Below are 14,359 nucleotides of genomic sequence, written 5' to 3'. Positions count from 1 at the left end.
GTGTAAACATAACTTTTTTTTTTTTTTTTGGCGGTACGCGGGCCTCTCACTGTTGTGGCCTCTCCCATTGCGGAGCACAGGCTCCAGACGCGCAGGCTCAGCGGCCATGGCTCATGGGCCTAGCCCCTCCGCGGCATGTGGGATCTTCCCGGACCGGGGCACGAACCCGTGTGCCCTGCATTGGCAGGCGGACTCTCAACCACTGCGCCACCAAGGAAGCCCTAAACATAACTTTTATATGCACTGGAAAACCAGTGTGACTCACTTTATGCAATATTCCCTTTATTGTGGTGGTCTGGAACCGAGCCAAAAATATCTCCAAGGTATGCCTGTATTCCTTTAATTATGTGTATCATAATGTATTGAGCCAATCCTCTACTCATGGGTATTTGTGTTGTTTTCAAATTTCAATATTATCATTATTGTTCTAATTGACATCTGTATACAAACCCCACTCCATAAAGGTTGTGCTTATATATTACTCCCACCCACAGCATATAATAGTTCTATTTACTGACACCCAAGCAAGCACAGAATCTTATCAACCTTTTTAATCTTTTCTGATTTGATTAGACAAAAGAAGGATTTCTTTTGTTTTCGTTTGTAATTTTTCTGTTGTTAGTTGAGTTTCCATTTGTTTATTGGCCCTTTATGCTTCCCTTACTGTGAATTTCCCATTCATATCCTGAGTCCGTTTTGCTATTGAGTTGTTAGAGCCACTCAAATATGATTAACTCCAAATCTATAATACATGTTGTAAATATTGCATTGCATTGCATTGTTTATATGTATTTTAACATGCTTTATGATGTTATTTTGTTTTATGGCATTTATAATATTCTTTATGGAATTTTCTGATTACAGTAATAATACATGCTTATAGGAGAAAAAGAAAAGGAAAAGAAAATTTGAACATGCTAATAGGAAAAACATTCAAAGACTAGAGTATGGTAATAACTTTTCTAATATCCTAAAGTTAAAAACATTAAATTGGCCCAGAGGACACAGCAAGACATAGTTGTTAAGAACCGTGACTTTAGATATAGGCAAATTGGGTTCAGTTCTTACTTTGCACAATTCACTTAACTCCTTTGTCCCTCAGGTGTCCTGTTTGTAAAAAGTAATTCTAATGTATTTCAAATAGTTATTGTTAAGATTAATTTATTTCATTAATTTATTCAACAAATTTATTGAGTACCTACCAATTACTATTTTAGGTCAGTAGTTCTTAAAGTGTAATGGCCAGACCAGCAGCATCACCTAGGAACTTGTTAAAATTGCAAATTCTCATGCCCCGCTCCATACTGAATCAGAACTCTGGGGGTAGGCCTCAACCATCTGTGTTTACAAGTCTGCCAGGTGATTATGATGTGCTCTAAGGTTTGAGAACCACTCCTCTAGGCATCAGGGTTATAATGGAGCCCAAGACAGACAGAAGAAACAGATTGAAGGTTACAAGTATGAAGCACTTGTCTCATAAGCACTCAGTCAGGACAGCCCTGAGAACCAATAAAATGACATTATGTACTATCTTTTCACTATGCTTTTCTAAGCAGGAATTTTCCAAGCACATTTGTTGGTCCACCAAACAGCATGAACTTCTGGAAAGGGAGATGGAGGTTGCAGTACTCCACTATTGCACTAGTTGTAATAGTTGTGGTGAAATTATGGTAAACATTCAACCCAATAAAAAGAACAAGAACAAAAGCCAAATATCAAAGGAAAGGGCCTTTTAAAAATTGATCCCAAGGTAGGTAGGAGTGGTACATTCCTGCCTTGATGGGGTGTTTAATATGTGTAAGATATCTAGATAGTAAGGTACCTTAGTAGGCACTTAGGAGACCAAGATGACAAAAGATATCTTTGTTTTAACTGGGCACAATATATGGGAAATAATGATACTTAACACAGTACTTAGCCTTATAGATTGATTTGTGGGATATAGATTGTGTGAGAGTAAGGAGTGTAATGTTCCAGCTTGAACTTAGTGGGCCTCTATAAAATGAAAAAGTTCAGATAAGCCTCCTGACCTGGAAGAGTGGCCTTAATAGGAGAAAATATAATGACTTGAACTTAATGAAACAGTCAGGCAGACAGAGTTATGCATGTCAGAGTGGCAAAGCAGGAGCAATCCTCACTATAGTGTGGTGCCTGTTGCTCAAATTTAATTGCTTCCCCACCTCCCTAGCCCCCAATGCATTCATCATGGATAGGAGGTGCCTGTAAGTTAAAATAACTTTGTGTTTGTATGTATGATGCATCAGGGCCCAAGCAACAATACCTATCTGGGTAAATATTAAAGTGGAGAGAAAAACATTTTTTGTATTTTTTGCATATCTGTATTTTCTCATTTTCCTGAGAACATGTTTTACTTGTGTCACAAAAATAATAAAATGTTTAAAAATAAAAAAGTGAAAATTATTAAAATAACAAGTCAGTTGATACACACACACACACACACACACACACTACTTTTCAGCCTCCTTTATTCACAGTACAATATATAATGACTTTTTTTCTGTGAAAATTGGAAAAAAATCCCCTACTAAAATGCAAACTTGCATATAGAATCACAAGACAAAATCCAATGAGATACTGCTAATAACAGGAACATCTAAAACCAGTACCATCTCAGTCTCCCAAGGCAATAGAAATAAAAATGAAAATAAACAAATGGGACCTAATCAAACTACAAGCTTCTGCACAGCAAAAGAAACCAGAAACAAAATGAAAGGCAACCTACAGAATGGGAGAAAATATTTGCAAACGATGTGACTGACAAGAGCTTAATTTCCAAAGTATACAAAAAGCTCATACAACTTGACAGCAAAAAAACAAACAACTCACTCAAAAAATGGGCAGAAAACCTAGAGAGACATTTCTCCAAAGAAGAAATACAGATGGCCAATAGGCACATGAAAAGATGCTCAATATTGCTAGTTATTAGAGAAATGCAAATCAAAACTCCAATGAGGTACCACCTCACGTGGGTCAGAAAGACCATCATTAAAAAGTCTACAAATAACAAATGCTGGAGAGGGTGTGGAGAAAAGGGAACCCTCTTACACTGTTGGCGGGAACGTAAGTTGGTGCAGCCACTGTGGAAAACAGTATGGAGGTTCCTCAGAAAACTAAAAATAGAATTACCATATGATCCAGCAATCCCATTCTTGGGCGTATATCCAGACAAAAGTATAATTCAAAAGGATACATGCACCCCTATGCTCACAGCAGCCCTATTCACAATAGCCAAGACATAGAAACAACCTAAATGTCCATCAACAGATGAGTGGATAAAGAAGATGTGGTACGTAAGTACAATGGAATACTACTCAGCCATAAAAAGGAATGAAATAGGGCTTCCCTGGTGGCGCAGTGTTTGAGAGTCTGCCTGCTGATGCAGGGGACACGGGTTCGTGCCCCGGTCCAGAAAGATCCCACATGCTGTGGAGCAGCTGGGCCTGTGAGCCATGGCCGCTGAGCCTGCGCGTCCGGAGCCTGTGCTCTGCAACGGGAGAGGCCACGACAGTGAGAGTCCCGGGTACCGAAAAAAAAAAAAAAAAAAAAAGGAATGAAATAATGCCTTTAGCAGCAACATGGATGCAATGAGAGATTACCATACTAAGTGAGGTAAGTCAGTAAGAGAAATACCATATGATATCACTTATATGTGGAATCTAAAATATGACACAAATGAACCTATCTATGAAACAGAAACAGAATCAGGGACAAAGAGAATAGACTGGTGGTTGCCAAGGGGGAAAGGGTGGAAGAAGGTAGCAGCAGGAGTTTGGGATTAGCAGATGCAAACTGGTATATATAGAATGGATAAACGACAAGGTCCTACTGTATAGCACAATGAACTACATTCAGTATCCTGTGACAAACCATAATGGAAAAGAATATGAAAAGGAATGTATATATATATGTATAACTGAGTCACTTTGCTGTACAGCAGTAATTAACACAACATTGTAATTCAACTATACTTCAATAAAAAATAAATTAAAAAAATAAAACCAGTACCATCAAAAGTTCAAAAGTAAGATGAGCACAGTTATAACTAGAGAATGCCACCAAAAATAAAAGTCAGGCTCTAATTACATAGGAAAAAAAAGAATTGAAGGCAAAAAGCATTAAATCGGATATGGCTGCTTCCTGGACTGTCGTTGCTTCCAATGCATTACTCTAAATTTATTTCTTAATCTTTTTTGTCTCTTCCAGACACTTTTCTATTGTGTTGTTCATTCCATCATCCATCTACTTTCTTGAATCAAGTAAGGGGTGTAAATGTATCTCTCATCCTGTAATTCACTCCTCTGTTCTCTTCAGGTTCTTTCTTGCCTTTCTCCCATACCCAAAGGGCACCTCTAGATTCCCTCAGTCTCTTTCAACAATTTCCCCTTTAGTTCTTTCTATGAGTCTTCTTTTACTGACTGAGGGGCAAGTAGGAGCAGTGTGAAGTCCTAGTTACGTTCTGGCCTGGGCCATATCCACTCCTTCAGCCCACCAGCACCAGGGGCTCCAGTCCAGGGCACTGTGTCATACCTACATGCCCCAATCCCAAGCAGTTTCCTCCTCCTTTTTTCCTCTTGGACTGAGACACAGCTAATGGACATTTGGACCTGCAGACAGATGAGAGACAGTGTGGTATGGCAGTGCTTGGTGAACAGACCAGTACACTAGACAAGGGTCTCCTTTAAGACTGGCCTACACCATCTCTTCAAGTCTCAAATCTCCCGCTCCCCGCCCTGCCTCGCCCCCACCCCCAGCCATGAAATACCCACCTTATTGGAGTAGAGAATTCGTTTTAATGATTTCTTAGTCTTTGTTAATGCACTGTGCGCCCCTAGATAATCATTTGTTTTACCTCCTCCCTCTTAATTTCAAGGCTCATCTCCGTGTTTATCCACCGCTTCCCTGTAGACAGGCTGTAAAATCAAAGGATTATTTCCAAACTATTCCCAAGTCTCTGTGTTCCCTCCTTCCCTCCTGACCCTTCTTCTCCAGCCCTTCCTTCCATCCCAAGGCCCATCATTTTTGTTCCAAAAGGTTAAAGAGGTGTCGATGAAACAGGCCCAGACCGACTTCATTCTTTGCCTTCCTTCGCCTCCACGCACCCACTCATGCCACCATCAACGCAGAGTTCCTGGTCTAATTGCTCACACAGACCTGCTTTGTTCTGGGGAAGTATGTTCATCCCCCTCCCTCTCTTGGCCAGATGCCAGCCTCACTCGATGGAAAAGGGGAGTGAGTACTGCAGAGAAAAAGACCTGAACTAGAGGGACTTATGCACACCTTGGCTCCTGGTCACAGGAGGTCCTCGCGTCATTACCGAGCTTGCCAACCGCCCCACCCCCCTCAACTGGCTCCGAGGACCCCCACCTACCTCTCAGCCGGCAGGCTGTGCATCAGGAACTCCCACCACACTCCTGCCACATACACACTCACAGAGACCGCGCCCCTCCTTACACCCATCTGTATGGGGAGCCCCGACGGCGCACTGCCCTGTCATTCATTCTAGTCCTCACCAATCTGAGGAACTACAAGTGACATCACAGCCTGAGGTTGGAGTTTCCACTTCTCTGGTTTTTAATGAAGGTCTCCATCCACTTCCCATCCTTACTCCCACCAGGCCTTGGCCTTTTCTGCTTTTCTGTCCTCTGCCTCTCCTGCCACCTCCCTCCCTCCTCCTACCTTTCCCCCCAGCCACCAATGCCTACCAAGTAACTTGCTTTTGTCATGCAAGGTGGCAGGGATCTAAAGTGTGATTTTTACTAATTCTCAAGATTTTTCTGCATAGTTTCTTTTTGAAATCATAAATACAATAAAGCTATTTTTTATTTGGGAGGAGAAAATGTTTTTTGTTTTGTTTTTTTTTAAAGATTGTTAACATTCCTCCAGCTCCAGATTCAATTTTAACATTATTCTTTTCCCATTTCTTGGTCATTGGTTGTTTTAAGTTCTACTTTAGAAACTTTAGAAAGAATCAAGGGATTTGAAAAACAGTTTGAGTTTATGCTCTTCCAAAGAGGTAACTTATCATAACTTATCAACTTTGTAACCATAATTCACTTGCATGTAAATGATACCTGAAAATTTTAAGGGGATCAGGGAGGAGAGAGACCTTAACAGAGAATGTGGTGTTATTATCACAGTCATCAAGTAACTATTAAAGTAGAAAAAGATGTTTCTGCCATCTCATATCCTCAACAAACTGCATTTTTACCTGTTTGTTCCCAAATGTATATATGTATGCCACACGCATATACACGTACGGCAGTCCAGATGGATGCATTCTTTATTAACAGTGCAGGCCTTGGCATCAAGCCTCATATAGTCTCTTACATTGCTAAACTGAGCTGGACAAGCTAATACAACTCCTCTAAAAAATAACATTGAGTTTTGGTTCATCTCCACATTAAAACATTTATTAACTACACAATAATAGCTATAAATCACGCTTACACATGTGGCTCTCCAAAACTACCATCTATGAAGTATTTGCTATGTACCAGGTACATTAGTTGCCTATTCACCTCTAACCCTCACAAAAGTCCTTTGAGGTATAGTGTTATTGTCCCAATTTTACAGACAGGGAAACTTAGGTATATAGTTTTAAAAACTTGCCCAAGGTCACACATCTCTTAAGTGTAGAGCTGAATTTGAATCCAGATCAGTTTGACACCACCACTTGTGGTCATAGCCAGTAAGCTATATTGTAAGCCCCCTGAAATATTGGTATACCTTACAGTTCTTTCTAGACCTTTTTTTCATTCTCAAAATGTTTATATTAGTTGCCTATTGCTACAGTATCAAATTACCACAAACTTAGAGGCTTAAAATGACAGAAATATATTCTCTTAAAGTTCTGGAGGTCAGAACTCCAAAGTTTGAGTTTTACAGGACTAAACTAAAGGTGTTGGCAGGACTGGTTCCTTCTGAGGGCTCCAGGGGAGAACCCATTGCTTTCCTCTTCCAGCTTTTAGTTGGCTGCCTGCTATCTTTGGCTTGTAGTTGCACTATTATACTTTCTGCTTCCATTATCACATTGCCTTTTCATCTTCTGAAGTCAGCTCTCCCTTTGCCTCCCTGCATAAGGACACTTGCAATTGCATTTTAGGGGCCACCTGAATAATCCAGGATAATCTCCCCATCTCAAGATCTTTAACTTAATCACATCGGCAAAGTCCCTTTTACCATATAAGGTAAAATTCACCTGTTCCAGGGATTTAAGACCTGGATATCTTTGAGGAACATTGTTCAGCTTACCACAATGTTCAAATAATCTTATGATGTTTACTTTCATATAAGCATTGACTCCTAAATCTGTGTCTCTAGCCTATATCTCTCTTTTGAGCTCCATATTATTTTATCTAACTTACTTTTGGACTTTTCCACCTAAATGTCCTACCCTGAGCAAAGTGTTTTCTCACTTCTTCTCTCTCCACACCCAAAATCTCTCTCTGGGGTCTATAGCTAAATTAATGGCACCAGGATTCAGCCAGTTCCCCACACCAGACTTTCTCCTAGTGTCCCCATGCAATCAGTCACCAACACCTGCTGCTTATCCTCCTTTAAACTACTGTAACAGCCTCCCTTCTGTTCTCCTTTCAACGAAAAATTAATCAGTCCCTCTAAGAAAGAAATGGAAAATTTTATTCGAACCAAATTGAGGATTATAACCCGGGAACAGCCTCTCAGAAAGCTCTGAGAACCGTTCCACCCATAAGAGGTCAAAGCGCGGTTATATGTTTTTGAGACAAAGGGCTGTACATGAAATGACGTATTATTGACAGATCTAAGTGTACAAAGTGAGTAGTGGATCTTGGGTTGTCATGGCCCCTTACAAGATCAAGAAGGAATGTTATCTTTTAAAGAGTTGTCTTATTGGTGCCAGGAGAATGTTGCTCTTTATGGATGAGCAGGTATTTCTGCTGATGAGGAGGTTTGGTCAATGCATAATGCAGATGCACAATGCAAAGTAGAGGGGAGAGAGGAGGCCAAAGGGCAGAGAAAATTTTTTATGTTTAAATTTTTCTTGTCTTACCATAAAATATGAATTTTATTTCACACTTTCTACCTGAAGCATTGCCCCATCCCGTAAAAGGATGATTCCTGAATTCCATACAGGAAGATGTCACATTTAATAATCCTTAAAACAGGCCTATGAAATCAGCATCTCTTTGGGAAATTCTCATTCTGCTTTTGCAGAATTCTCAAAGATAAGAAGAACCTGATGTGTAAAGAACATTTTCGTATATTCTCATATCAACTTTTAGCTGTTACTGGAGATGAACTCCATTTGTGTAATGTTTAGAAGATGAGAGTAAAATGTGGCTCTTGGGGGGCAACTTTATGTCCTGAGAGACCACTATACTATAGCTCTGGTATATTTCTAGTCTGAATCCAGTTGCACTTTTAGCCCTTGTGTAAATACGGAATACAGTACTCTTGCTTTGGATTCTTTTGCTCTACGTCCATCCTTGCTACATCTTCACACCCTGTTACTCCATTCCTAGCATTCTTATGTTTCCTTCCACTCACTTTCTGAACACTTACTCTGGGGTTCCAGACCACTGCTTTCCTCCTGCACTGGATGGTGACTGAATGGGACAGGGCCAACGTTGATCCCTGTGACTCTCTTTTTTTGATACTTTCACTGCTGGCAAAGCAGCTCACATAGTCTGTCCACATCAAGATCTGATACAGTACTATGGGTTTTTCTAATTAAACTACATTCTTCTTTTTGTCTTAATCCTAATGTTGCTCCTAGTCCACTTTAACTGGATACTTAAATGCTCTCAAGTCCCTAACTCTCTTCCTCCCACAGGAGTCTGATCATATTCATGGTGTGTAGATATTACTATTTTAACTCTCACAAAAAAGTTTTGGTGACATGTGGTGGTCTGTCCCAACAAGCTGGCCTATGGAACGATTTCTTACACTATTTGCAGAAGCAGAGTTCAGCCTGCTGTCCCTGTCTTTGTGTTCCTCTAAAGTTGTTTGCATAACCTATCACCTGTGGACAAAGAATGTTACCTGTCATTTCAGTAAACAAAGAATGTTGCCACCAGCAAGCCACGTGCAGCCACCCCCTAACAGTGCACCCTGAGGAGAATTCAGGATGGAAAAGAAAAACAAGATATAGGCCCTAGATAATTAAGATACATATCTAAGGAATAATTTCAATGAGCCCAGATTCGTGCATCTTCCCATGCATAGGAAAGTAAAATCTTTAACTTGAAATGTCTGGTTGTGATTAGCAGTAATCTCTCGTTCCACTACATGTTTTCTGGGGGAGGGTCAGCAAAAACTCCTATATATCCTGGCTCCTCCCTTGCCTCTTCAGAACGGTTCCTCATAGCTATCTGAGAGGCTGTCTCTTGGGCTATAGTCCTCAGTAAGGTCCCCGAATAAAACATAGCTCACAAAGTTTAGGTTGTTTTTCTTTAGTCGACATACCTCATGCTTGAAGATAACTAAATTTGTCAATCTTGATTCTAGATTCTCATTCCGCCACCTTTTCTCCTGGAGAACTGACCAGATATCTCTGTCTTTTCCCCAACCACCACTACCACCAACTTTTTATTTTGAAAAAATTCAAACTTACAAAATATTTCAAGAATAGTAGAGTGAATGCCCATATACTCATTCCCTTCATCTAGATTAGACTCACCAATTAATATTTTCCAATTGCTTTCTCTCTCGTTATGTATTTTTCTATCTTTTTTTCAATGCTGAACTATTTTAAGTTAATCACAGCCCTTATAATACATCAACATTTTGTATCCTAACAACAAGAACAGTCTCCTAAACAACCACAATACAATGATCACATTCAGGAAATTTAGCATCAATATAATACTATTATCTAAACTATAGTCCTTAGTCAAACATTATATTTAGTTGTCATGTCTTTTAATCTGTTTTAATCTAGAACTGTGCTCTAGTCTTCTTTCAAGGCATTGACATTTTGGTGAGAATGTAAGACAACTGAAATTGTCAAACATTGCTGATATGAGTACCAAATGGTACAGGAAATTTGGAAAACTCTTCAGCGATTTCATATAAAATCAAACAGTTGCTACTTCTATGCCCCAGCAATTTTACTGCTGAGTATTTACCCAAGAGAAATAAGAACATATATGCACCAGAAACTTGCACAAGAATGTTCATAGCAGCGATACTGGAATGGAATATTTACAAATGAAATATTTCCTGCCATATCAGCAAACAAAGGGTGTCACAGTCATCAACGATTTCAGCCCTCCAACGTGAGCCTGTGAGCCCTGAGGAAACTCAGGATTTGAAAACACAGGATACTGGCCCCAGAGAGCTGAGGTGCATATCAAAGGAATGATTTCAGTGAGCCCTGACTCTTGCACCTTCCCATACACAGAAAAGCACTAAATTCCTTAACTTGAGATATCTGGTTTTCTTTACAAAACTTCTATGTAACCTGATACCCCGCCTTGCCTCCTCGGGGCAGTTTCTCAGTTACCTGAAACTGTCTCCCCAGCTGCAGTCCTCATTTTGCCCCAAATAAAACTTAACTCACAACTTTCACGTTGTGCATTCTTTTAAGTCAACACAGCTTATAATAGATTAAAAATGGAAACAACTCATATGTCCAGAACATCTGAATAGAAAAACAAATTGTTGTATATTCACGCTATGGAATACCACCCAGCAATGATTTTAAAAGAATCAACTGCCAATACACACAACTATAAGGATGAATCCTAAAAAACATTATATCGAGTAAAATGAGTGACGTGCTAGACACAAAAGAGTACATGCTGTAGGATTCCATTTATCTGAGATTCTACAACAGATAAAAATAATATAAATTGATAGAAATAAGCCGAGTGAGTACTTGTGGGGGGAGGGGGACTGGGAAGAGGACAGGAAACTTTGGAGTAATGGAAATGTCCCATTTTACACTCAATAGTATACACTTAAGATCTGTGAATTTAACTGTATGCAAATTTTACCTCAATTTTTTAAAGTGTGTAAATCAGAATATAAGCATCATGAAGGCGGGAACTTTGTTTTGTTCACTGCTGAGTCTCAGGAACTAACGACGGGCCAGGGCACTTAGCAAGAGCTCAGTAAACATTGGGGAAAAAAGAAGTAGGCCTTGGAAATCATCTAAATCAATGGTATTCAAAGGCATAATGGAGATTTTGACTCTCAACTTTAAATAGTATAGGTATGTCTTGCATTTGAAACTTGATATTATTGATCCACTTCTTGCCTTACTAAGAATCCTTTTGATCACTTACAAAGGTTTTGAAATTAAAAAATGGTTATTACAGCAAAAGTTTCTCTGACTCTAACCCTTTACTTTTCCTGCTTTTTCATACGTTCTCCACTTTACATGGTGAGCCTCCAGGATTAAGGGATAAACTGGCTAAAAGTGATGAGTATGTGTCTATGTAGGGTTATGCCCATATTGTTGGATAATGTTTATCTTAGTCCAAGTGGTCAGTATCAGCAGGCAGTTGAAAACAGAGTCTCAGGAGAAAAGTCTGAGATGGATAAATTGATTTGGCTGACACATAGTTGGCAACCAGTAAGTATTTGTTGAATGAATAAATAAATGAAATTAAATTTGTGAGTCTCTAGCAAATTCAACTGAGTGTATATCCTTCCAATATTTTGCTATACCTGTACATTTTTAAAGCAGAATTAGGAATCATTTTCATAATGTTCTTTGAAATTTTTGTTTATTGCTATTTTATTTTTGAAAAATAAGATCATTTAAATGGGAGAATATTTAGAAAGTAATTATGAAATGCCACCTTGTGACCAAAGACAGGAATCCAGCACAAATTTAGCTGACAAGGGAGAGTGGCAAGGAGGTAGCATAGAGAGGGGAAGCCTCTCAGCCAGGACCCACGGAGTTCTGACACTTATGCCAGGTTCTCCTCAGAAGTAAGAGGGAACAGAAAGCAAATGAGGAACTGCAAGATCCAACAGCCCCTATTTCAGCTAAAGAGAAAGGAGGAACAGAATTATACTATTTTCACCTTCACGACTTTTTTTTCTAATTATAAAAACTGAACGTGCTCATTGAAAATGTTAAAATTGGAAACAGAGAGAAGGATAAAGATGAAGTTATAAATTTCCTGTAATAACACCATCTAGAAATATTCACTTCAAATATTTTGATATTTATCCTTAACCTGTGCTTGTGTTTTGCAGCTGGCTTTTTCACAAAACAGTATGTAAGGAACAACTTTCCGTGTCAATGATATATTTCTAGATTATATTTTGTCATTCCTGACAGCAAGACTTTCCTCATGATTTCACATTTTCTGGCAACTAAATAAAATGGAAATGTGAAGGGAACTTTTTCTCATCCTACAATACAGAAATGGCACCAGAGTTCATATATGATGTAAATGTATATAGAATTCAATTATTTCTTTTATAATTCCAAATGAATGAAAGTTTTTCCATTTAGTTTATGTACTTTGTTTGTACTTTGTTTCTTTTAGGAAAGGGAGAAGGTTGGATGAAAGGAACGAGCACAGACTTTTGGGGTTCCTATTTGAGTATTATCTCAGCATTATCTGATGATAATGATGATGACAATGATAAAGACAACACGGATGATAATGATGATCAAAGAGCTAACATTCTCTGAAAGCCATTATATGCCAGGAATTTCATAGTTTTCTGCATTATTTCCCACTACAGTCTTGTGGGTTATACTCATTTTACAGATGAATGAACCAATCTGGCCTCACACTTCTTATAAGCAAAGAATCCAATTCTAGCCAGTGTTTTCTGATTATACTGGGTCCACCCTTTCAGATGATGGATTTCCAAGGCTTCGCCAGTGATTGTTACAATCCTTCACAGTATGACACCTGTGCCCAACAGGAATCCATTGGTTATTCACTCAGTACTATCCCTTGATCATAATGGTGATGATGATGATAATTATGATGATAACAGCAATGATGGTAATGGAAAGGAAACTTTATTTTTGATCTAAGAGTTTTATGTCCGGACACCCCATGGGTCTCCAAGAAAAGATTTATGCAAGGTCACGTACTATAAGGGGAAGAGTCCAGATTGGAACTCAAGTTTATCTGACTCTAAGGTCATATACATAACCACTTTGCCTTCCTAAACCCAAGAATGTGAATTTCATCTTCACCGTATTGCCCAACCAGAAAAAGTGGTAATGATTTCTCAGATGACAGACCTAAAGAGCAAGGGTCACAATGGCATTGCTTCCTCCACCATCAATGCCTGCAAAAGCATCTTTGTACCAATTCATAACTTGACTGCCATGGCCCCCAAGTTGTGGGCTAGAACTACAGTGCATGGGGTTGTTCAAACAGGAGGCGACACCCCTTTCCTCCTGAGCTGTAGGGTCACATGTCTTTGCAAGCTTCCTCTACCTGGGCTCTCTCCTCTACCTCTGGGTCTGGACTGATGCAGACATCAGAAGCACTGCATCAGGCCCACACAGAACTAAAGTCACTACAGAACCACCCGAACAGGCCCAGACACAACAGAGGCCCTTCTGGAAGTCTGAGCAAGGTGGGTGGGAGAGGCATGACAGAGATCTTGTCTAAGATCTATCCCCGTTTTCACCCCAATTGTTTTGGGAGCTATTTCACTGGACACTGAGAGAAGGGTCAGCCCTTCCTGCTTTAACTCCAAGTTACCTGATCAGATCCAGTTCAGGCAACTGCTTGGCCAAAGGCTATCAAAACCAACATCTTCAGTTAGTGAATTTTGAAGTCTTATCTTCTTCCCTTAAAAAGTTCCCATCCTTAGGTAGGCAAATTCCTAGGTATTTTATTCTTTTTGATGCGATGGTAAATGGGATTGTTTCTTTAATTTCTCTTTCTGATCTTTCATTGTTAGTGTATAGAAATGCAACAGATTTCTGTATATTAATTTTGTATCCTGCAACTTTACCAAATTCATTGATGAGCTCTAGTAGTTTTCTGGTAGCATCTTTAGGATTTTCTATGTATAGTACCATGTCATCTGCAAACAGTGACAGTTTTACTTCTTTTCCAATTTGGATTATTTTTATTTCTTTTTCTTCTCTGATTGCAATGGCTAGGACTTCCAAAACTACGTTGAATAAAGGTAGTGAGAGTGGACATCTTCGTCTCATTCCTGATATTAAAGGAAATGCTTTCAGCTTTTCACTGTTGAGTATGATATTAGCTGTAGGTTTTGTCATATATGGCCTTTATTATGTTGAGGTATGTATATATATGCAATGGAATATTACTCCATTAACAAGAATGAAATAGGGCTTCCCTGGTGGCGCAGTGTTTGAGAGTCCGCCTGCTGATGCAGGGGCCACGGGTTCGTGCCC

The sequence above is a fragment of the Stenella coeruleoalba genome (assembly GCF_951394435.1).
Source record: "Stenella coeruleoalba genome assembly, chromosome: X".
Taxonomy (NCBI): Eukaryota; Metazoa; Chordata; class Mammalia; order Artiodactyla; family Delphinidae; genus Stenella; species Stenella coeruleoalba.
The sequence above is the reverse complement of the archived record's forward strand: the minus strand, read 5'-3'. Positions refer to the sequence as shown.